Source organism: Canis lupus, chromosome 14, assembly GCF_003254725.2.
Source record: "Canis lupus dingo isolate Sandy chromosome 14, ASM325472v2, whole genome shotgun sequence".
NCBI lineage: Eukaryota > Metazoa > Chordata > Mammalia > Carnivora > Canidae > Canis > Canis lupus.
In genome coordinates this window covers 39252799-39278708 of record NC_064256.1, presented here as the reverse complement: position 1 = coordinate 39278708, position 25910 = coordinate 39252799, and the positions used below count along the sequence as shown (strand labels likewise).

General features: G+C 44.0%; 1 long non-coding RNA gene and 1 other non-coding gene across 2 annotated transcripts; both read left to right on the top strand.

Moving 5' to 3' along the window:
- Nucleotides 1–13437: 13437 nt before the first annotated feature.
- Nucleotides 13438–13541, top strand: LOC112670917 (U6 spliceosomal RNA). Its single transcript, XR_003143296.1, has one exon. It is a non-coding gene; the product is annotated as a U6 spliceosomal RNA (small nuclear RNA).
- An 8882-nt stretch (nt 13542–22423) lies between these two features.
- On the top strand, nt 22424–25551 carry LOC118350632 (uncharacterized). The gene is made up of 2 exons (XR_004804822.1): nt 22424–22591; nt 24172–25551. It is a non-coding gene; the product is annotated as an uncharacterized LOC118350632 (long non-coding RNA).
- The last annotated feature ends 359 nt before the right edge of the window (nt 25552–25910 follow it).

Sequence of the window (25910 nt, the reverse complement as noted above, 5' to 3'; positions counted from 1 at the left end):
TCCTGATCCTGGTCTGACCCTCTGGTGGCTTGTTTTGTGATTGTCAGTTACTCTACCTGCTACTATTTAGGAAGTCCCTGCAACGAACTCCCCGACCTCATTCACATCACTACCTCTTTTTAAATTTTAGATGAATGGAGGAGACTGGATCTTGTTCCCCAAATATTATTAGAAAAGAAGGGAAGCCCATGTCCTTATCCATTTGCAATCTCCCTCTTCCTATTCCCTTATTTTTCTGCCTTAAATCGCACACGTGCCCATCCACACACATCTACACACGGTTCTTTATATCCTCCCGAGCACAAGGCTCTGAGATATATTTTTACAAAACTGTCAGTGCCTAGCCCCCTCGTAGTCCCACACACTTGCCCACTACTGCTTGCCAACAGATGGAAAATGACCTGTCATCATGGAAGTGGAATGCTTTGCTTTTCCAGTGGTTTCCACGTGTGGGTGGGCTGTGAACTCTACTCCCCCTCTGATTCCAAATTTCTGGAGACAGGGCTCGGGAACCTGGATGTTTGACAAGCCTCCAGGTAATTCCTTTTCTTGCTGGGATTGGAGGTCTGCTGGGCTGGACCTACCTGCGTCTGATTCAAGTCAATGCACCTGGGCTACGCAGACCCTAGTTGCTGTCTGTTCAGAACCATAGGGTCCCTGAAAGGGGCGACAGATGCCATCCAGTTCTGGCTTTGTTGGATGGCCCCAGTTACCAATGCTGACTCATTAGATGGCAACTCCCTGCAGCTCAGTCCTGAGGCATGGTGTTCCCTCAGTGGTTTTCATCACCAGTGGGGTCTTCACTTTCTCTTCTCGGCCTTTGTAATGTACGGCTTTCCTAGTAAGGTTGAAGTTCCTTTGAGTATGAGATTTGCACGCCTAGACACGGTCCAGTTGGCTTGGATTCCTCCAACCTACTCCATTCCTCCATTCCTACTCCAAGGAGTAGGTTGCTGAATTCTGGGAGGTAGTGTATTCTAGAGCAAATTATGGATTTCAAACTTTGGATCATGACTTAGTGTAAGAAATCCATTTTATGCTGAGACTCAGAGTCCATACAAACACACACACATATGTATAAATATGTCCAGTGAACAAACAAATCTATCTACATGCCCTTTGATATTTTCTATTCTTTTTCATTAGAAAGATAATGTTCAAGTACAAAATCCAGGCAAGTCTTGAGTCTCTATTAAGAACCTGATAGAAACTGCAGTTCTACCCTTTATCATTTTCAAATGACATGAGTCTACAATCTCTCTATACCATCTACAGAGCGCAGACGACACGGTTTCTTACTTGTATTCAGGAAAGCCCACGAATGGCAGGTGAGGCAGGGTGACATTCGCATAGGTGTCTGGGGATTAGATGTGGAATTATTTTTAAAATATGCTGCTCCCTCTCAACACAGCTTCAGAATATCTTGGGAACAGTGGTTGAACAGCTTCTCAAATAATTTTCCCCCTCCTTACCCATCTTGGGGACAGGGCAGGGGATAAACTCTCTGAAAATCACTATAATTGGGAGCCACCTTCATATTTTCCAAGTGGACACAATGTTGAGAATCTTTCCACTATTAATAGCAAAGCCCGTGCAATATATGCCACAACCAACAGCGTGGGATCTCATCACGGCTGAAAAGCAGATTCCGTTTGACCTGGTTACACCTTCCCCGTGGGCTCTCCACACCTGCCTCCTAGCCACCAGCCTCCCCTTTTCTCACACCATTTCCTTTCCCATCTGAGCTTCCTCTCTGAACAGTTCTCACCTTCCACGATTTCTCCTCCTGAAACCCACTGGCACTTTCTGAGTGTGCTGGGTACCTCCCTGCTTGCATGATGGACAGTAAGCATATGCAACTGAACTCCAAATGACCAGAGGGAAAACTAGGTCTTGTTCTTTGGATTTACTGCCATGTCCTAGAAATAGCAAATGCTCAGACTATGAGGTTGGCACTCTGGGCCTTCTGTGTCCCTGCTCACCAGTATGCGGAGACAATGTGGCAAAATGGCCATCAGCACAGATTTGGGTGCTGGGTAGTCTGGTTCAGCTTTACATATACACCAACACAGAGAGTTCTTGACAAAAATGTTACTAAGGGTTGAGGGGGAGAAACAAAACGTAGGGCACTGTGTTTACTCTGCTACACCTGTGAGTGAAAGAACATGTGCACACATGTTTGTTAATGCATGGAATTTCTTTGAGTGAATCCAAAAGAAACTAGCACCAGCAGCTTCCTCTACAGAGGGACAGAAGAAAGGAGTCTTACTTTGCTTATTTTTCACTATACACCTTTTGACTTTAGTTACACATGCATGTACTGCTGAGTCCACAAGCTTAAAAATTCAAAAAATCCCAGTTGCTGTTTACTAGTGGTGTGGGTTTTAGAAAGTTGTTAGCTTTTCTGAATCCTCAGTTTTCTTGTCTGTAAAATGGAGCCAGGAAAGCCGACGTGACTGGATTGGGCGGGTTAGATACGATATTGGATATACAAAATACCCAGCAGACTGCTTGGCACATTTATTGTGAGAGTTCACAAAATGGGAGCTATTATTATTCGTTGCCAGCCCCAGGCACTTAGAATCCGTGCCTTACTCTCTTATTTTAACACAAAAGCTAGAAGTGTGGAAATAATGGCCATCGGCCTGCCTTTGCCACCTCTGTGTGGCATTCGGTGGCTTCTGGGAGGTCAGTGCCTGCAGTGGCTTCTACTCTCTTTAATTCATGCCCTGAAGAATTCTTCTGTTCCCTTTTACCCTCAAGCTTCTCTGAGCTCTGTTCCTTCCAATGTTTGTTCTCTAACTTAATCCCTCACATACGCCTCAGATGACGAATGAGCATTTAAAAAAACTGGAAATTCTTGAATTAAAGCAAAGAGCTTCTACCTCAAGGTACCTAACTACTTCCACCTGGTTGCTTCTGCTGTGGTGAGAGAGCTCTCCAGGCAGTGGTTCATTACAGCTCATGTTGCTCAAATCCCTGTAACCTTGGTAGAGGTGTTTGTGAGTCAGGTCACCTCTCTGCCTTAATTAACTTTTTTGATTTTTTTTTTTTTTTTACTTTTTTGATTAAAAAAAAAAAGATTTTACTTACTTATTCATGAGAGACACAGAGAAAGAGGCAGAGACACAGGCAGAGGGAGAAGCAGGCTCCCTGCGGGGAGCCCCATGCGAGATTGGATCCCAGGACCCCGGGATCACAACTTGAGCCCAAGGCAGATGCCCAACCACCGAGCCATCCAAGCACCCCCCTTTTTTTTGGTTAAAGTGGTTATAAGATGGTTTGTTTACCTGAAGTTACATGACATAAATAGATGGTTGAATTTCAGGGGGTGAGAGGTTGGTGCAAAATGATTGTCAACTCCTGCTGTGCAAGTGCTTCTCCTGAACACTTTTGGTAGTGGTGGCTCTATGGAAGCAGATTACCTTCCAGAGTCTGGTTCAAGGACATCTTCTTCAAATACAAGATGTATTCTAACTTGGAATGGAGGACAGGGAGGTGTGGAAGAATTAGATTATATGCTAGTACTTAATCACATTAAAATGTAATAATGGAAAACATGTAATAATGGCTATCATTTATTGAAGGCTTACTATACACCAGCACCTGAGCTGAGCACTTAGTTTAGTTTTTACCCTCAATCTACGAGGATTTGTCTCCATTTTACAGAGAAGGAAATTAAGCGATTTGCCTGAGAAGTTAATAGGTGGCAGGGCATCTACCCTCACCACTGGCCACAGAGCACACGCTCTTAACCACTATCTAGACCAGGGATCCAAGAACCTTTTCTTTTTAATTTTTTAAAAAGATTTTATTTATTCGTGAGAGAGAGAGGGAGAGAAAGAGTGAGAGAGAGAGAGGCAGACACACAGGCAGAGGGAGAAGCAGGCTCCATGCAGGGAGCCTGACGTGGGACTCGATCCCAGGTCTCCAGGATCAGGCCCTGGGCCGAAGGCAGGCACTAAACCACTGAGCTACCTAGGGATCCCTAATTTTTTAATTTTTACTTTTTTTCTAAGAACCTTTTCTATGAAGGGCCACATAAAAATATTCTAGGCTTTGAGAATGGAAAGCAGTCGTAGATAATATATAAACAAATAAGTTGGCTCTGTTTCAATAAAACTTTATGTGTAGTAAAGTTTGAATTTCATATAATTTCCATGTTAGGAACTATTCTTTTGATTTTATCTCCCACCATTAAAAAAAAGGTAAAAACCGTCCTTAGCTCATGGGTTACAGAATATGTGGTGGACCAGATTTAGCCTGTGGACCCTAGTTTACCATCTCCTATTTTAGATCATTGAAAACAACCAGTTGTGGGAGAATGAAAGTCTGTAATAGGCTTGCTTGACCTATTCTAGATACTTTGGGACCTCAGCCAGGGCCCAGATGAAGAGATGAGGAGAAATGTGGCCTCCTCTGTCTGCCTTAATTCTCATGCTTGCAGTTCTTTTTTGTTACTTTTCACCCAAAGCCACTCTCTCAACACCCAGAGCCTCTCTGCTGTCCTGGGGTGCTCAGAGATACCCATGGGTTCCCTGCTTAGACTGCCCGGCCCTAGGCAGTTTTCCTGCTTCCCTGTCCTCTGCTCCCCATTTCCTCAGGGACCAGGTATAAGCTAAATTGCTTTTTAAAAATTTACGTTAGGCCTTTGCATTTTAAAGGAAGCTTCTTGGGTCACCTGGGTGACTAAGTGGTTGAGTGCCTGCCTTTGGTTCAGGTCATGATCCTGGGGTCCTGGGATGAGTCCCGCATCTGGCTCCCCACAGGGGGCCTGCTTCTCCCTCTGCCTATGTCTCTGCCTCTCTTTCTGTGTCTCTCATGAATAAATAAATAAAATCATTTTTTTTTTAAAGGAAGCTTCTTTCTGGACAGGGCAGTTCAAAGGTAGGACTATCTGAAGCATTCAGCCTGGGAAGATGGGTGAGGTGCATTGGGGATGGGAGAGGGGATGTTTCAAGAAAGAGATTCCAAAAACCCTTAAAATCACACCTAGACAAAGCCATAGGTGAGGCTGGCCCTGACCAGAGAATCCTAGGGCTTCCCAGGCCCCTGGACTAAGTTTGGATATGGATAAGTGATGGGCTGTTGGGGACATCATGTGAAAACCCTCAGAGGCTCTTTACCAGGCAGGCTGAAGTGGCCGAGTTGATTCAGAACTCAGAATCCTGATTAATTGATGTGATCGAGGAGCTGAGGGCCAGATGCAGGAGGCTGTGCCTTACTTCCTTGGTCCCCTCAGTCAGATTTCCTCCGAGGTAAGAACCACTCCAGGTGCCCACCTCTGTGGACATACAGCCCATGGGAAGATATTGCATCAGCTTTGTGGTTCTTTCCATTGCTTCTGGCGGTCCTCAAGTCCCATATTGGTGGAGGCTGTCTGAAGTTCTGGACAGAGCAGAGGAACAGAGCAGAACGCCATTCTTCTCAAAGGGGACCATGCTTCTCTGGCTGTTTTGTGTTTCCTGAGCTTTCTTGTGATTGTCTGCACTCCACTGCCCCCCACCCCCATATGAATTATTGACATTTAACCTTATGTTAATTACAAATATGTTTCTGAGCCTCCCAGATTCATCTACATCTCTTTTAGCCCATGTCAACTTTACAAGAATAAATATAGATCCTTGCCATAAGTCTTCCTAGGAAGGTGGGAGGATACCTTTTATGATGGATCCGTCTTAGACACTATGGCCATATTGAGCTGTTCTGTAGTATTCCTGTGGTGATTTCAACTGGGGAAGGAAAATATTCAGCAAGTCCATGTTTAAGGAATAGCAAGAGAGGAAGAAATGCCTCCCCATTATTCTCACAGAGGTAGAATTTCCCAGGAAATACAGTTTTGTGTCAAAGGCTAATTTTTTTTTTCTCAGCTGAGTGTATATGTGCATGTGTGTGATGTGTGTATGTGTTTGGAACTGGAAAAATAATGGAAGAACTGCTGATTTTTATTTTCTTAGGTTTTGTTTTGTTTTGTTTTGCCATCCTCAGATTAGGTCAGTTTGTAAATAGTCTTTATAATCCCAGGAATTTTCTTTTATGGGGAGGAAAAAAAAAACTATCCAGAATAGTTAACTTGGATATTATTTGGTATTACCACATAGCTTCAGAAAGGAAATATGTAGAGCGAAGATTTATCTTTGATCCCTTTTACCTCCAGGATCAGATGTGCCCTGTAATATCTTTATATTAATATCCTGTATTCAAAACTCATCAATATTTGAACAACATTCCAAAGCAGATAGCATGTGGGAAGTGTATTTGGCTTTCCTGTCTGTCTCAGAGGTGTGGATCTAGGATGGATTGATTAATTCAGAAGGTGAAGGCTAATCATGACGTGTTGGATTCTGAATACGGAGCTCTATATACAGACTTCTTGCTGCTGAAATTTGGTGGCTCCATTCACTCCATGTAGCTTTTTAAAGACCTGTGCTCTTTGGCTACACCCACAGATTGCAATTTCTCTTCTTGTCTGAACAGAGAGGAAGGGAGCAGTGAATACACAGGCAAGATGAAGCACGGGAGCCGGCTACCCACTCACACTAATCCACTTTCAGACAGCCTAAATTCTGTAAGAATGCCTAAGAGAGGTGTGGGTATTATTTAAATTTGTTTCAATTTAGCCTTCTACAGAGTCAGTCTAAGGACAGTGATGTTGCTATGGTGACGTCCCTGACACATTTGGGATGGTGATCAGAGCTATAACGGTGTATGATAATGAGTACCATTTATTGAGCATCTACCGCATCCTGAGAAGCTGTACGTGTTATTTCTCTGGTGCCCACAACACATCTCCAAGGTGGGGCGCCTGGGTGGCTCAGGGGTTGAACGCGTACCCTGGGCTCAGGTCGCGATCAGGGGGTCCCGGGATCGAGTCCCCCACGTCGGGCTTCCTGCACGGAGCCTGCTTCTCCCTCTGCCTAGGTCGGGATCCGGGGGTCCCGGGATCCGGGGCTCCCGAGATCAGGTCCTGCATCGGGCTCCCTGCACGGAGCCTGCTTTTCCCTCTGCCTTGTCTCTGCCCCCGCCCCGTGAATCTCGTGAATAAATGACTAAAGCCTCAAAAAAAAATCTGCAAAGTGATATTTTCTTCATTTTGCAGACGAGGAAACTGAGCCTAAGAGGGATGGCGCCCCCTGCCCCGACCCACGGGGCTGGCGACCTGCTGGGAGCGGGGACGGCCTCGGGTGCCCGCGCTTTCCGCGCCACCGGATCCCGCCAGCACGGCGCATGCGCCGGTCTCGCCGCGCCCCGGGAGCCCCGGTTCTCCTTTGTCTGCAGCGCGCGGGGTGCGCGCGGGTCCCGGCCGCCCGGCTTTGTTTCCGCGGCCTTGCTGGCGGGACCTTACGCTCCCTGAGCGGTCCCTCCGACGCGCGGTGTAAGAGGTGCTCGGCGTTAGGGAAATTTATGTTCACGGTCCCGTGACATGCAATGGGTTGGGGGCGGGGGGGGGGGGGCTAAGGCAGAACCGCGGGTAACCGAGCGGCGGGATTGTTTGCAAGCGCTGACATGCAATGCGCGGTTACACAGACACTCCCAAACCGTAGTGAGTTTTGTGAGTGGATCTGGGCAGTGGGAAGGCTTCCTGGAGGTTGTGGCAACAGTAAAGTGATGATGGCACAAATACTTGGACTCTGTGCTGCCTCCGATTTCTATTTTATGGGGCGTTCTTCGAGATCTCATTATTTTCAATAACAGCTTACTCTATTGAAAACGATTCTTCTTGTCCTATCATACACGATCGTCTTTCAATTGCTCTTAGAAAAAGAACTGGGAAGGAATGCCATTTCAGAGAATGGTTTACGGTCATCTCTACCAGGACACTATTTCTTGTTGGCAAACACTGCTGAGAAAATTGGGGCGACCCCTTTGGAGCTTATAAATGAGCCAGCATCTCGGATTAGAGTCCTAAGCACAGATCAAGTGAGTTGTGAGGGATGGAGATATGTGAGGAAGTAGGAATTTTGAGTTTGCTAGGTCATCTTATTTTTAAAGACACATTTATTATTTTTTTAAGATTTTATTTGTTTATGCATGAGAGACACAGAGAGAGAGGCAGAGACACAGGCAGAGAGAGAAGCAGGCTCCATGCAGGGAGCCCGATGTGGGACTCGATCTTCTGACTCCAGGATCACGCCCTGGGCTGAAGGCAGATGCTCAACCGCTGAGCCAGCCGGGCGTCCCTAAAGATACATTTGAAGGACAAAGCATCTGTGTCTGGTTACCTCGTTTTGTTTTTGACACTTATTTAAATTTTCTAAATATTGTAATTAGCACTAGCATCCTAAATGCTGTAAGTTTGAGTCCTTCCTTTTCTCCTTTTCTTTCCCTCCTCTTCCCCTGTCTCCTCTTCTTCCTTCTAATCCACAAGGCACCATTCCCTGGTGGGAATGAGACAAGCATTTAAAAAATATATTAATCTTTTTATTTGCTTAGAGATGTCATTTGAAGTGAAGTTTCCATGTTTCTTCCTTTATGCCGGAAAATAAAATGTGTATCCTGAAGTGAGTCTTGTTGAAACCTAAAAGAGAGACATATTTTAGCTATAAGGTATTTTTATACAGACTCTGATAGCAAATGAATTGAGGGAAATGCTAATTGATGCACTGTGGAAATGTAATGTTATTGTCTTGCTGTCAATGTAACCTGGAGTGATATATAGCCACCTCTCCCTGGCATGGGAGATTAATGAAATGACTCTGATTTTGGCAACCCTTGCACATGGAGAGTGGGTAACATAACTCTAAGTTGATTTGTGCAAAGGGCGGAGCTGGCTTGAAACAGCACATCATAGCTTCTAGCCAATTTGGTGACATTCGTGGTGCTATCTGGCCCAGGCCATCCCGAACCTTCTCTTTTCCTACCTCTGCTTACATGGCACTGACTACAGGCAAACACACATCTTCTGTCAGATGATAGGCCCCTTCAATGATTGTGTTTGCCAGTTAATAAACAGTTACTTGATACTTTGATCCACTTTAAAATAATAAGTAAATGTATTTTGTTAAGATTCAAACATTTTTTGGCTGCAGTTGCACGTCCCCCGCTCAAGGCACTTTGTTTCTGTGATAGCTCAGACAGTGGGCTTTGGAGGAAGAAGGACTGGGAGTTCAAATTCTCCCCTAGCACCACTTTGTAGAGGTGTTAGAGTGATTACATGAGGCATGTGTGCTGCAGAACACAGTGCCTAGGGCAGAGTAAAATTATTTGTATTCTTTTTTTTTTTTTAAACAAAATCTTCCGAATGTTGTGGTTCAATGCTTCTCTCTAAACAGACTATATTACAGAGACCATCGATCATCAATAGCCACCAACATCACAGAAAGAGACAACCAGACACCATGACGCTTCTGATGGAAGCACATGACACCTCTAATAAAGTGGTCTTGTCAAAAAAATCAAACCTGAATCTAATCAGGGCTCCATCTAACTGTCACTTCTCAGAAAATAATAGGGCACAGAGGGCAAAACCCAGAATGTGGGAAACTCTAGGACAAATGACTCTATGTCTTCAATAACTGAATGGCTAGGAAAATTAAAGTGGAGGAGGGGTACCTATAGACTAAAAAAGACTCAGGAGCCATGACAACCAACTGTGATGTGTGGACCTTATTTGGATGATTGGAACAAACTGTAAAAAGAGCATTTAGGAGATGACTAGGAAAAACGAACGCTGTATGGACACTTGATGAAATTAAAGAGTTGTTAAATTTTAGTGGTGAATATGGTTTTGGATTCATACTTTTTTAAAAAAGATTTTATTTATTTATTCATGAGAAACACACAGAGAGGGGCAGAGACACAGGCAGAGGGAGAGGCAGGCTCTCTGCAAGGACCCTGATGCGGGACTGGATCCCGGACCTGGGGTCACACCCTGAGCAGAAGGCAGATGCTCAAACGCTGAGCCACCCAGGCATCCCTGGATTGTACTTTTAAAAAAAGTTTATTTAAATATTCACTAAAATTTATGGGTGAAATGATATGATGCCCAAGTATATATGAAACAAGAGTGGCCTGAGGTGGTAATTACTGAAGCTCCATGATGGATAGAGATGGGGATATATTATACTGTTCTCTCTACTTTTATGTAGGTTGAAATTTTCCTTGGGAAGAACTAAAAGTGAATCAGAAAAAAGCAAAGCAATAACAATCACCAAAACCAAAAACTCTGCCAAAGTCTAGTGGATATTTAATCGAAAGCAACAAATTCCCATAGTCCCTTAGCAGCTGATCCTTTCCACCCAAATCATGGTGTGTGTTTCTAGGTCATTGATTATAAGAGGCTTCCCTACTCAGGTGGGTGATTTCTCCCAACATGGTTTATTATCTTTAACTGAATTTGAGAAAATGGTCGTTTCAGGTTGGTTTCTGTCACCTGGCTCTGAGGTCAAATACTGCTATCAGGAGTTGACAGTTGCTATTTGGCTCAAAGTACTTGAGGTCACGGTCATTCCATTATCTTTCTAAGACTGCAATTTTTGAACATGCCTTTACTGGATATCAGGTGTTCAGTTGGCCATTTTTTAAAAAATCGATGACATCAATATCAAGTGGCATATAAAAGCTTTCCCAAACTATGATTGCCTTATTAATCAATTCATAAAACTGATCAGGAAAATGTTCAGGGATCTGTTAATGTAGTAATTAGGAAATAAATCTAAAACCTACCTCTGTTGGATAAGTAGGCTTTTAGAAAGGCATGGTGATAAAGTTCCAACAAACAAATGCATCTTATTATTTCTTTTGCTCTTCTCTCCCTTGACCTATACTTTTTGTTCCATGGCAATGTCTCCAGTTAGGAACTAAAATATTTCTCTTTTCTGAGTGAGGCTAGCCATAATTTGACAGCCCAAGTTCCTTTTGTCGTTCTTTTCTTTTCTCTTAGAGAAGCTGAGCATATGATTTCAAGGTTCCTGAAAGAAACCCAGAGCTAAAAGATTAGATATATATTTTGAATTTTTAAAAATCGTTTTGTGTTAACACGATTCTTTCTATATGCCATCACATTTAATCAAGATGGGCAAGGTGATTTTTTCAGAAATAATAAGCAGTTTATCAGGGCTCTGGAGCAAACCATTTACTGTTAAATGAAAGAAAAATATTTATCTTATTAAAATCACCATACTGGAGAATTCAAATTAGTTGCTAAAAATCCATGGCCCCATTAAAAGTTGAAAAGAATTCTATTTGATCAGAGAAGGAACAGTGTGAGGATAATTGCTATAATTCACTGGAAATTCCACATATTTTCTGAAGAATGTTAGATTTCAATAAGAGGTTGGAATCTAAGAGTTTCTGGTCCCTGCCAGCTTTGCAAGTTTCTAGATCTGCAGAACACTGTGTCACTCTCTTCCAGAAAGTGTACTGTATGTGTGTCCCTGGCTTCTGATATCGAACCAAATGCATGTTGGTAATTTCCTTCACCTTCTGACAGTAATCTCAGAGCCAGTGTGGACAAACACGGGGATGGACTAGGAGTCTCCCTTCTCTGTTTGTCTAATTCCTCTAGGGGCTGCAGGAGCGGAATGTTTAAATGTTACTTCTTCTGTGAAGTTTTCTTTTTTGCTAACCGCCCCCCACCTCTGCATCTGAATTACTCTCATCCTCAGCACTTAATTTGTTGTTTGAACACTGGAAAATTGAGATAATCCCCAAACTCAGCCCTGAGCTCCCCTGAGGTCTCCTGAGTTACCCCTCTCAGTCACTCTAAGGGCCTTGACGGATGTTTATTGAACAAAGGTGGTTTCTGTTTCCGCTTTGGCCTTGGTGTCTCTTCTCAGCCTCTTTATTTGCATTTGGATGTTGCCCTTTGCTTTACACAGGGCTTTCCTTTCACTATCCCTTTCGTACCTCTAAATACCAATCCTAAGAAATGGAAAAAGAAGCTAGAGTTCTGAGTTGACAATCTGGACAATTTATCCAAGCTCCTACACTCCATTTGTGAAAGAAATATGACTGCTACAAAGATAAGTGTTTTGCTTTGTCTTTTTTGTTTATACCGAGCAGCTGTCAAAGCAATTTAAATACTAATAATATCTCTTACATCTTTCCCACTCATGGGAGATAACAATCCAACCATGGCTCATTCCTCCATGGCAGTCCTCTGGCTGCCTTTGAGCTCTGCACAAAACCTCAGGGAGGCCCTGGGCCTCAACTTTCCCTGTGGGATCCTGAGGATCCCCAGAGGAGGAGGCATCCTGAGACTTCTGAATCCCCTCGGAGCCCTCTGAGTTTTCAGGCTCCAGGTGCTACTTTGATGAGAACAGGATTCACAACGGGGAAAGGAAATCCATCCCAGCATCTTGCATTTCTCCTTCTGACTCACTGTACTTTGGAGTCATGAGTATTTTCCCCAAAGCATGTCACTGCAATGTGACAAATGGATAATCTCCATTTCGTAAGTCGGTTGCTGTGACCGGAACAGTGTGGCCAAGTCCTTTGCAGAAGAGAATTACTCAGGTGGCCAATCACTGAGTCAGGTCCGAAATCAGCAGCCTGCCCTGTCTTTTGGGGTACCGATGGGACCGACGTTTCAAGGGCTGAAGTTTGATGCATTTTCTGTGAACACACTTCCATCTGACTATAAAGAATTAGAGAGAGGACTCTGTGGGTAATTCGCACATGACTCTGCATACTGGTTTACAATAATCATAGAATAAAAATTGCTTTGCCGAGAGTTGCCATGCAGCACTGTTTAGCAGCTTGCTTCCAATATTGCATTTACAAAAATTACATATTTCATATAATCAGGCCTGTCTCTTACTTAATCATCCCACACATCATATAAATCTTTAAAATGGACAGGTCTATAAATCACTAGCATTTTTCATTTACCACTTATTCTAAGCCAGGCAGTTTCTTATTTAAATTGCCATATGAATAAATCTAATAATCCTTATTCACTTACATCATCTCAAACTTTAAATCTTATTCCGGCTGAGGTCATAAGTGAAATCAGTATTGAGGGCAAAACTAGCAGCTGTAACAACTATAATAGCTTGCCAAATTATATTAAAGGGCCCAAATAACATTTAAAAAAATGAGGAAGAATTGCATTACATTATGAAAGTGTGATCTGCTGAATCAGGCCACTGAGAGGCCTAAACGGGGCTCCGGCATGGGGTGTAGCTTCCGTGCGGGGCTTTGTGCCAATTGGAAGAGGGAAGGGCTTGCTTAAATCCTCTTATTTACACACCTTGATTAACATCTAGATCAGGATTTCTCAACCTTGGCTCTGCTGACGTTTTGGTTCAGACAAGTCTTTGTCGAGGAGGCCTGTCCTGTGCAGCAGAGCCGGGTGTTGAGCTACGATGCTTCTCTAGGCCTGCAGGATGCCAGTAGCACGCCCCGACTCCCTGGGTGTGATGACCAGTCTGTGTCTCCAGACGTTGCCAAATGTCCCCTGGGGGGAAATCACCCCTGTTGATAACTACTGGTCTAGTGCTTGCTTCGGGATCACATTTGCTAAAATTGGAACGATACAGAGATTAGCATGGCCCTTGCGCAAGGATGACACGCAAATTCGTGAAGCGTTCCATATTTAAAAAAAAAAGGGGGCAGTCCGGGTGGCTCAGCAGTTTGGCACTGCCTTCAGTCCAGGGTGTGATCCTGGAGACCCAGGATCGCGTCCCACATCGGGCTTCCTGCATGGAGCCTGTGTCTCCCTCTGCCTGTGTCTCTGCTTCTCTCTCTCTCTCTCTCTCTGTGTCCTCATGAGTAAATAAATAAAATCTAAAAAAATAAAAATAAAAATAAAATAAAAATCTTAAAAAAAAAGATAGCTACTGGTCTAGATGATCAGATGGGATTGAATTTGGGCCTCTTCCAGGGAGAACCCAGGGAAGTTCTGGTGACTCCGGGTCTTGTAAGGAGACTGCTCCACGCTGGGCTCCTTTCCTTACCTCCCGCCCACTGTAGCAGAGGAGCAGAGTGTGGACAGCAGAGTGTGGTTCTCAGATTTACTGAAGGGTGGTCAGGGAGGGGGGCAGGGGACAAAGAACCATGACAGGGAGAGTAGAAAGAACATCCAGAGAACAGGAAAGCTCTGGGAACTCTGATATGCAGGACAGACTCTTTCCGCGCCTTTCCAGTCAAATTAACAGCCCACACCTCTACCCTTTATGAGAGCCCAAGGGCGTCGCAGAGCCACGATGCACAGCAGCATGGCTGGAGGATAAACCTTATTTTTGTGTGCCTCTTAGGTGGTCCAGAAAGGTTGTGGGATCTTGGAACGATCAAAGGAAAATGGTGTATGTCTGAAAAGGGGATGTTCAGATCTCAGTAATTGGCTCAGGAGAAACTTAGCATTATCAGGCCTGTACAAATGTTGAGGATGAGGAATCTGGTTTCCTCTCTTCTTCTGGTTGGCAGATTGTAGCTTATGATAGCTGGCAGAGGTGCCGATAGTTCATCTTCAAGCAGTGGAAGGAACTGGCTGCAATTAGTTTTCCCAGAAAGAATCTGCCAGGCCTTTGACAGACTAAGGAGTTATTTCCTAAATAAATCACTCTTGCTCTGCCATCTTAAATGCACATGCTTTTCTAGAAGGGCATCCATCCTGTATCACCCAAGCCTAAATAAAGCAAACAGGGCCATTATAATTTGGAGATGAGGCTCACTGACAGCTCCATGTAGCAGAATGCTGGGGTGGGGGTGGGGGTAGGGAGGCATTCGTAATTACCAGTTGGCGGTACCTCATGTCAAGCTAATGGGGACGATGATATCATTTATCCTGGGGACCAAAAAGACAGAACCAGGAAACAATATCAGAATGAGATTTGTTGTGTCTGGAAACTCTCCTTTTTTGAAAGGTTTTGGATCAACATCAAGAATGGCAGAGCCATTTCATTGTCTTAAGCCTGTGGTGACTTCGGAGTCACCATGTTGTCAAGGTGATTCACCTTGCCTGGGAATGAGATTATTAATCCAGCTCAATTTTACCCATAGTTTTTGGAAATTCACTCCCATCTTTCCCCTTTATTTATCTGTATAAGATATTATTTTCAGGGCAGCCCCAGTGGCCCAGCGGTTTAGCACTGCCTTCGGCCCAGGGTGTGATCCTGCAGACCCGGAATCGAGTCCCACGTTGGGCTCCCTGCACAGAGCCTGCTTCTCCCTCTGCCTGCCTCTCTCTCTCTCTCTGTCTGTCATGAATAAATAAAATCTTTAAAAGAAAAAAAGATATTATTTTCATTCACGTTCCTTAAAGATGAGTTGAAAGCCCTTGGTTACTTCATTTAGTCATACACTGGAAGATACAGACTATAGCTTCTGGTGCCTTTCCACCTAATAAAATGCTCCAGACTGCCTGCTATTTAAGGTGGCATTAGCACTTCAAAAGCAGAGTCTAAATCTCCCCCATAGTCCATTTTCCCCAAGTAGAGGGAAACAGGACGAGAAGGCAGGGAGTATTGGATACTGCCCTGGTATGGCCAGGCCCCAATGCCATGCTCAAGTTGCTGTCTCAATCTCTATCTTATTTCTCTGCTGACTGTGAATAGTAGCAGTTCTTGGCATTTGTACTTTCGGAGTGGTTTCTACATCTTAGTGAAACACACTGATGTGTTTTTCAAGGTTGTGTTTACAATATTGTGTAATTCAGAGGCTTGGGGCAAAGAGGGACAGATAAGACAGGATTTCCTGGCCTCTCATTAGCAACATCTATGGGCTCTGCTCGGTTCAAGGGGTGCTGAAACCCCTCACCCAAGGTTTCATGTCAGCATCATGGGGAGCAGGTTTTATTTGAGAAAGGCCTTTCATTAAAATAAACTTCCAAGGGTAAAGCCATCTCCTTTATAGGAGTGCATTAAGTGCTTGAAAATCAGACATGCAGTCAGCTGTGTAAACTGTACACTCACAAGTCATTGTCTTATGGGAGGATGATCGAGCTGATGCCTATTTTAATGACACATCATTTGTGCCTCACATAAAATTATTCCGGATTTTTAATGACCTCTTTTATTCTAGGAGAGGAAAACACTTAGAGCCCAATACTGGGGTTTTTCTCTATAATCACTGATGCCCAACGGGAGATATTCATGCTCTGAAGTCGGTCACCTGAACCACTACGGCAGGAGGACGCCCACTAGAAGATTTCACTCCAGAGGCCCACACAATACATCATAGCTGAGAAATGGGCTACGATGTCCAGACTGCTTGCTCTTGGGAGCAGGCTCTATGTCTTGTGCATTACGCATGCCTACTCCAGGGCCTGTTAAATATGATGACAACAATACCTTTCGTTAAGCACTGTTACATACAGGCACAGTGCTAAACGCTTTACGTGAACCTCATTTAATCTCGCAGCAGCTCCATGAGGTCCTGAGGTGGTTGCTTGCTTATTTGCTCCCAGATCCATCTCTGTCCTTCTGCTGCTCTACTCTGTACCCCATTTTCCAGGTTCCTTGGCTTTTAGTTAGATTCAGCCAAGAAGAGACAGTGGTACAGGCTGGTGAGCAGAAAGGGGGAGAAGGTGAGAGTATTTCTCTTTTTTTTAAAACTTACTCTATTATTTAGAATATTTTATTTACTTAGTTGAGAGAGAGAGAGCGAGAGAGCGAGAGCGAGAGAGAGAGAGAGAGAGAGAGCATGTGTGCACATGTGCAAGCAAGAGCGGGGTTGGGGGAAGGGCAGAGGGAGAAGCTGACTCCTCCCTGAGCCTAGGTTGGATCCCAGGACCCCAGGATCATGACCTGACCTGAAGGCAGATGCTCAACCAACTGAGCCACCCAGGTGCCCCAAGTATTTCTCCTTTCTTGCTCTGATGCAAGTGGTGGCTCTGGGAGCAGCTGGGATCCTCCATGGATCCAGCTCCCACTAGCCCTGGCTTCTGGGGAGGTGTCATAGCTGCCCTGGCACCATCTGGCTGTGGTAGTAGCTTCCTGATGCAGGTGGCCTCTGGATTGCCTGAGTATCTTATTTGGCTTTTCAGCTCTTCCATCATCCAGGTAAGCAATTCTCCATATTAAGTGCCCTGTCTTTGAGATGATCTGGAGTGATGCTTCCGTCCTGACTGGAAGCTGACAGAGCTAAGTACTACAGTACCCATGTTTTCCACACGAGGAAACTAGGGTTCAGAGACATTAAGAAATGCACCTAAGTCACGTCATCAGCCCATGCCTCTTAACCAGGAGATAGTTCTGCCTCAGCATACACATATAAAGTCATTGAGTGATTGACAAAGCAACTCTTGAACTTGGGTTCATGGCCCTTAGAAAACATCTCCTACACCTGTACCATTGCTTGGCCATTCGAGAAGACTTTTGTTCTCGTCCTATTTATTTCTTCCTCTTGCGAGTTGTGTGACTTTGGAGACATCCCTTAACCATCATAAAACTGCCGTGAGCATCTCACAGAATGATTCCAATATAAGATACAAGGCAAATGGGAAGTGAGACTTAGCAATGTGGGTTCTTCCAAGAAACCATTCCCTGCAGGCCAGATTTGAATTATGCCATAAAGGTTATGTGGTACCTGTGTAGGAGATACTGTATATCTCATACACAACCACAAGTACAACAAATATTTTCGAATGCCCATGATGTGCCAGGCACTATTCTAGGCTCTTGGGGTTCAGCTGTGAACAAAACAGGCAAGAACCATTGCCCTCAAACATAGTCCATTTTCTCTTTTATTTTAAGTGCCCATGATGTTAGAAATACTGTTCACTGGGGCCTCAATGAGTCATGCAGTTGTTGTCCAAGAGCTTTCTTTCTAAAGCTGTGGCACTACTTACTGGCTGTGTCACCTTGGGCAAGTCATTTAACTTCTCTAGATCTCAGTTTCCTTATCTGAAAAATGGAATTAGCAACACTAGTAAACCTAATGCATGTGGTCATTGAGGAGATGAAATGACAACGCACATAAGTCCTAGGAATGGTGAGAACCGCCAATGTATTATTTTTACCTTGTGGCGATTCATTGAAAAAGCAAATCACATGGAGCTTCCTCAGGCCAACTCTTAAAACTTTAAAAAGAATGGTTCCATTAATATGGAACATTGATGAATTTTCTTAAAATTTTCCCCTTTGGATTTTTTTCTTCTCATTATTAGGAAATGTCCCCCTGTCTCTTTTCCTATGACTCTTTTACCCTCTGTGCCAAATAATTCCTCTTCCTCTGAGGTATTGGTACTACTAAATATGCCTTTTTAGAAGAGCCTAGGCACTTGGGACCCCACCCGTAGGATTTTATTGTAACTTAACTCAGTCCAAAGGGCTTTTAGGGGGATCCCTGGGTGGCTCAGTGGTTTAGCACCTGCCTTTGGCCCAGGGCGTGATCCTGGAGTCCCGGGACCGAGTCCCATGTCGGGCTCCCGGCATGGAGTCTGCTTCTCCCTCCTCCTGTGTCTCTGTGCCTCTCTCTCTCTTTCTCTGTCTATCATAAATAAATAAATAAATAAATAAATAAATAAATAAATAAATAAATCTTTAAAAAAACAAAACAAAACAAAATAAAAAACAAAGGGCTTTTAGTAAGTATCTACCATGGGCACCTGGATCCCTGAGGGATACGTAGGGCCTGATCTATGCTGAGGTAACAGGATGGGGGGGGGCGTCCAATTTAGTCAGGAGTTTCACGGAGCCAAACTGTCTTTAGCTGTCTTCATAATCTATATTTGCCAGTTATTTTCTTTACTTCGTTAGTCATCCACCTTGTACCAGTTTTTCATTCACTCTACAATCAACACCTACTATGTATTCAGGCACTTCACTGGGTTCTTGGGGGTACACTGGTGAGCAAACAGGTGTGGTCCCTGCCTTTCCCAGCATCTGAGAGGTTGGACAGTGTACCTGGTTGTACAAAAGAACATTCTGTAACATAAGAAGAGTAACCCTTCCCTCCACCCCCTCTAAACACACACAGTTGGCTTATGGGAAGGCCCACGGGGTTTATGGAGAGATCACTCAGTTCTAAGAAATCTAGTAAAACTGCCCAATATGGAGAACTTTGCAAGGCATCACATCGACAGTGTCTCAGGATCCTCAAAAGTTCTTCCTTCTTGGGAGCAGCAGGAGGGGCTTTTTTGCCTCATCCATGTCCATGTCTCCAGCTATGAAGAGAATGCAGCTAACCTGCAGACTGTGTTCCTGATGGTGGATGGAGGGCAGGGGAGTCCCAAAGCAACTGCTGAAGCCAGATTAGTGCTGATGGGTTCGAGAGTGGTATCCCTCTGAGTGCTGGAATCCAATAGGATACATTAATCTCCTTGGGGGACAAATGAAATTAATCCTCTTTCCAGATGGCAGCAAAGTGACAAGAGTGCGGAGATTAAAAGAGATTGTCAGGTTGTACAGGTGACAGCACCATCAATCGGGTTACGAAATCCAGCACTCTATTCTCACCAAAGGCAAATGGCACCATTTCATTTTTGCAAGTCTGATGGCTTAGGGGTTCTGGAGAAAAGCCCATTTCTACTAACTGTCCTCTGATTTAACTCCTTTCCACTTCCAAATTTCTACTTATAAGAAACTATTCTCATTCATGTGTTAAATACTATTTATATATTGATCTCTTTATGTCAAACTCCTCCTTGAATTATCATTTTTATTTCTATTGACTTCCATAAGACAGCAGCCGAGGCAACAGAGAGCTGTCAGCCTACAAGTTTCCCTGGGGAATAAGCCCTTGGGTCCAGAGGCGGAAATGTGGTGGGCATAGCACAGCATTCATGACTGACATGTAGTAGAGGCCTTCACGATAACCTGCACTTTTGGAACCTCCATGACTTCATCAATAATTTCATTATCACCTCATCCAAAGGCATCCTTGGTCATCCTTTATCTCTTAGCAGCATCTCACAGATGCTTCTCCATCCCTGTCAATAATTTACTTCTTTTCCCAACTGTCTAATTCTTCCCTTTTCCATTGACCTCTTTGCTGATCCAGAACTTTGGATGCATCTCCTGAGATCCATCCTCGGAGCTTCTTCCAGCCACTCTTCTCTCGATGACCTCAGTCATCTCCATGGCTTTGCGTGTGTTCCTGCCAGGCAGGGATTCCAAATCCAGGCAGATGCCCTCATCTCTCTTCCGCACTCAAGACTGGCATCCCTAACCTGTCTGCTTCAAACTCGGCATGCCTCAGGTCAAACCTGCTTTATCCCTCAAACCAATTCTCCTTCTTGACTTTTCATTTCCTCCCAGTTTTACTGTTTTCCTAATCCCTATGCTTCAGACCTCACATTCATGTTGAACCCCTTCCTACAGCTCATTTACCATTTTCTTGTCACCAAATCACATACGTTCATCAGTCAGATATAGCTGCCTTTTTAATTCCATTTCCATGACTATTTGTTTAAGTTATTATCACATCCCATCCGGACTACTGCAGTAGTAAAGATGTCAAAGTCACAATGTGACTTTGGAGACTTTCCTTCCGTTATGTAGTGTTTATAAAGTGCCTGGCACTGATCTAAGCACTTTATACACAATATTAACACATTAATTCCTCATAACAACCCTGTGAGGTAGGGAGATTATTAGACCCATACTACAGATAATAAAACTGAGGAACTGAGAGATTAGTGACAACATGCCAGAGGTCAAACAGTTAGTAAATGGTAGTGCCAGAATTGAACCCCCTGCAGCCTGGCTCTAGAGCTTGTGCTCTTAACCATTAAGCTAAATTGCCTTAAGCAGGTGCTTGGCTGCTGGTGATGTCATGGTCATCATCATCATCATCTTCGTCAGCCTCAATTCTTGCCTACCCTGCTTAGCAGTTACTCACCATCTCCTGTCTCTTGTAAGTTTAATTTAAGATATGTCTATCTTTTTTCCCAAGTTGATTGAAAGCTTTCTGAGGGCAGACATCCTGTCTTTGGAGCTCATTACAAATAGCAGGAATTTGGCAAAATCCATTGACTGAATTATCTGAATACCACATCAACAGCCTCCTGATGGATGTCATTTCCCACATGCAGTTAATTCTCCTTGTCATGCACAGAATGACCTATTTAAAACGGAAAGTAGATTTACTTAATTCTCCAATACACTCCAGTGGATTCCTATAGAATTGCAAATTCCTACCATTGCAAGGCTCTGTATTGGTGGGCTCCTAACTCTGGCCAAGTCTTCTGACCCCCTCTGCCTATCTCATATACCAGCCACTTGGCCTTCTGGCTGCACTGCTGACAGCAGGTGTGCAGACCCCCAGCAAAGCCCTCTCCTGGCTGTGCACCCCGCCCACAGTCCCACAGACATCCCCCTTCATTCAGTTCAAACGTTCAGTCTGCCATTGACAATAGCGTGCGTCCACCTCCCATCCTTCTCTCCTCCCCCTGCTCTGTTGTGAGTCACTGGCTCTTCCGGTGGTATTGATCCCTACTCGGCACTCCATTGCACATTTATTTATTTCTGTCTCCCCTTCTGCAATGTAAGGGCTCCAAGAGGGCAGAGACCTTGACTTGTTTAACGTGCTATCACCAGAGCCTAGAACAGGCCAGGCACATAGCAAACCTCCACAAATATTTGGCTCATGAATGAAAGAACAGGGGGGAAAGGGGGAGTCTTAAAAGGACTTCCACTGGGCCCATTCTGGTATCTTCCTCCTTCAGCCAGCAGGGGGCTCTTCTACTCTCTCTAGAATTCTGAATCGTTGACCAGTACCTTCGGAGTCAGGAGCCTGAAATTATACCGCCTCACCAAACCAGAATTACCCCATGTCCTCCTTTCTCCCCCTCCAAGTAGGATTTTTCCAACCCAGGCAAATATTGAACTTTGTGTTAACAAACAGGTTTTACTTTTTATAGGTGGTTCTTTAAGGATTTTTTTTGGTTTGGGTTTTTGGAGGGTGTAAATGTTGCTGCTAGAAATTCTACTTTTTTATTCACTCACAAAGATACGTTGTCATAAACAAAATGTATGGAAGCAGTGGGACGGGAGCACAGCGGTAATGTGAGTTTATGTAAGTGCTCAGCCCCACAGATTAAACAGCTGACCGAATGAGGCCAATCAATTACAATGCGTATTTATGTCTTTTTGACAAGGAGATGCCTCTGTCTCTGATTTTTCTGGCCACCTTCTCCCCAGTAGCCCGTTGATATATCTCGTTGGGACCAGATGTCAGAAATATGTTGGTGGATATAACGTCTTCTTTTGAAAAATAAATCTTCCCCCACCTAAAATGGGGTGGTTTTCAAGTTTGTATCAATTTAAAAATTGAAATATCCCCACTGGACGGCATGGCTAATGCACTTGAATGGGCTTATTGTCTCTTGTCCATTTCCTTTACAGTCAGTTTTGGCAGGAGCGCCAGCCCCACTGCCAAGACTAAAAGAACTATATATTATGGTGCATGTGCTCTGCCAACACAAAGTAAAACTAGTTTGGCAACCCTTAACCGTTGTTGGGAGGGCCCAGGTATCATAAGGATACTAATATGGCTAGGATTCTGTTACTCATGTCTGTTCTGTACAAATGGTCCTTAATTTTGTACACAAGAAAATTCACCTCTCTCATCAGGCAGTCGTTTCCTGGAAAAACCACAGTAACTTTCTGTAAATGAACCAGAGTAAATGGATTCTTGCAGAGGAAGGAGTGAAGAGGAGCTCGTGGGAATGGATAGCTTATCTCGATGAAGAAGGCCGCCTATCAGGGTAATTTTTAATAAGCAGGATCCCTTGTTTAGTTTCCCCCAATCTTTAGTTTCCAGACTGCAAGCCAATTTCAGTCATACATATATATCTTTTTTCTTTCTGGATAAAAAATGATTGCAACGGCTGACTCTGGGCAAGGGGAAATGAACCCTATGACTCAGAAGAGCTGAGGAAGCGGGTAAAGGTACGTGTCGAGTCTGTTGACCTAACCCAGCAGCTGTTGTTTCAAGGATTTCCTTGGAAGACAGTGCTTCATAGAGAACTATGTTAAAATGCTGTTTTGTCTATTGATAAGGTTCACCCACTGTGGGCCGAGAACCTTACCGGGCAGGTAGGGTGTGTGTGCAGCAGTTGCCTCAATGGAACACAATTCCTGCCCTTGGAGAGTTTACAAGACTGTGCGTATCGAAGAGGCACACTTGAAAGAGGCTTAAGATGATTGATTGCAAAGGCTGATGCTAATGACTGACTCAGATTCATCTATTTCTGAACAGTCAAGTCTTGACCTCATTTTAAAAAACTGAAATGGGGCAGAAGTTTAGGTCTATCTGGTCTCCAGAAAGAACGTTAACTATATCCAAAAATCCGTAGCAGTGTGGCAGCTCTCCTGAGCACAAAGACACCACTTCCAAAATTAGATCTGGAGGTGGTTGGGGTGCAAGGCCATTCATTGTACTTTAATAAGTATTAAACAGAAGTTCACTTATTCCAAGATTCTTACTGAGCGCCTACTATGTGTAAGGCACAGGGTTAGAATCATCAAGTGACTTATAACTGGAAAGGGACCATGACATGCACATAAACCATTGAAACAGAATGGACATAGGGATGAGTGTCTGGAGGGAGGCATGGATGAAATGTTGAGGGAGTTCAAAGGAAAGGGGTAACTCATGGATGAGAAGCCCGGGGAAAGTGCTGATGGCAGGTGGATCTCATAGAACAAATAGGACTTGAACACTTTGGACACAGGCATGGCCCTGGGGCTGAGTGTAGAGCAGTAAGAGCTTCGGCAGCTTCGGTGCCCTGTCTCCCTGTACCAGATGTCCAGCCGGAACTCTGTACTGACAAATCAAACATGGGGCTTGCTTGAAACTTCACCCAGTCTCTGCCCCCATTCATTATTTCAGTAGTAATTTCTTTAGGTTATTTTAGTTCACTTACTCAGAAAAGTCATTTCTTCTTTTAGGAACGAATGAATCAGTGGTGTCTATTTCCCTGATTTCCCCATACTCCTTAAATACAAGAGCAGTTATCACTCAAGCTCACAGGATCACAGATGTGGCATGGCCCTGTCTGGATGGAATGATGGTCAGGGTTCTTTATGTTTTTTTTTTTTTAATAGAAAATAGGATTTATTTTCACATTTCAAGTGAACATAAATAAGTGTCCCAGAAGTGTATTATACGCATAATCAGTAAATTTATTAAACACAGAAAAATCAAAGCCGTCCAGAAAATACACAATTACTTTCTTCCAGAGCACCTGGCACATATGGGCCATTTCCGTTCTTCACCAATTCACCGACCAGGCACAGCTTGCAGTGGGTTTGTTCTGAGGCTTGTCTGCTTCTACCCTCACAGGCTCTCCTCAAAAACCACAGCAGCAAACTAACAGGATTCACAGAGGCCAGGATAAAATGCCGTGGCCAAAGACCCTTCACAAAAGCCCCCATAATACAGCAAAGGCCAAGCTTTGGGGTTCTGTGCCTTCTGCATGATGGCCAGATACCAGATACTGGAAGCTCTCTCCATGTCCTGCTGCCTAAACAGCAGACTGATGGACGTGTCTTGAAGGCAAAATAGGCAATAGAAAGGAGCAAGTGAGACCTGGGTTTGGGGGATGGAACTTCCTGTCTGAACCACTGAGGCTCCCAGCGGAGTGCTAGCTTCCCTTGGAAGGACTTCCTCCCCCACCCCCATACCCCAGGTTTGGAGTGAATTGGACATTGCCATGAAGAACTGCATTCCACATAAAAATGGTCAGATGGCAAGATTCTGAAGGGATTGAGACCACCCACCCAGAACAGATGCTTGCTCCAATGCAACTAAAGTGGACTGTGTGTCTTGGACGTGGAAATGACATGATAAGCGTACTTTTTAAGATGTAGAAGCACTCTGATGATAATCCTTCAGAACCAGAAAAGGCCTTGACACATATTGGATGCTTTACCAACGTCATTAGTGTCACCTTCAAATGTAAAGCGTGACTTTTCAGGAGCTCGCTGCTACCGCCCACCTACTGACAGATGCCCTTCAATTTTCAAATAAATCTAGCAGTTACCACACTTCAACGTAATGCCGACTCACCTGTTCCCCGAACTGCATGGTTTCATCCCCATTTCATGTACTTGGAATCCCTGCTGAATCCTCATAAACCACTTGATGGAAAACAGAAACAATCGACTTTGCTGATTGCTGAAGACTTTAGACATCACCAAACAACCTCACTACTCCATATTTTTATTGTGGTTTCTGTATTTATGAGAATATCCACCTGCTTTTATTGTCCATCGTTCATGCTGTGATAAGTCATTGTCACACTTGAATTCGTCCAAAAAATTGTTTCCTGGATGGAGAGTCATGGACTGCTTGGGTTCGCCCCTTGATAAACCTGTAACTACTACTTCTACATAGCTTTGCTGAAGTCCTCTGCTGCTGCATCCATTCTCCTCTCCAGTAGCAGGTCGCTTCCTATCACCCAAGGCAGCTTTCCATGTGGATTGCTTGTAATCATCAGTGCTGCACACCCCTCATCTTCCTTGCCCCCTCCGTCTCCCCCTCCACCCCCCACCCTCAGCCTGCCAGTCCACTGGGCTCAAACTGCTGCCTCTTTTTGGATGTGCAGAAAGAAATGTAGCTACACACTGCATTTCCTTAGCCTCAGCTAATTGTGATTTTAGAACCTTGGAAATAATCACAAAACATTCTTCAAAATAAATTAGCATCCAGGTCACCCTTCAATATCTGTGAGAACACTATGTACTACTTCTGTTAAAGGGCATAAAATCCATATTTTTGTTTAAAAAGTGGGATCTACCTTTATGCAGCATCCAAATTTAATTATTCTTAAAGCATTTTAGGATCCCAGATGAAAGATGCTACTGCAATGTAAGTTCTAATATTATTTATTTCCCTAGTCATCAACATTAGTTGGTTTCTCCTTTCTTGAAACCTATTTATCATTTGTATAAATATAGTATTTGGGGGAGCTTCCTGCATTAGATCATCTCCTATCCTTTTAGTGCCCTTGACATTCACTGCATTTTCCTGGTGAGGCTTGCTGAGATATTAATGCAGTGGCCTCTCCTATTTTAATACCA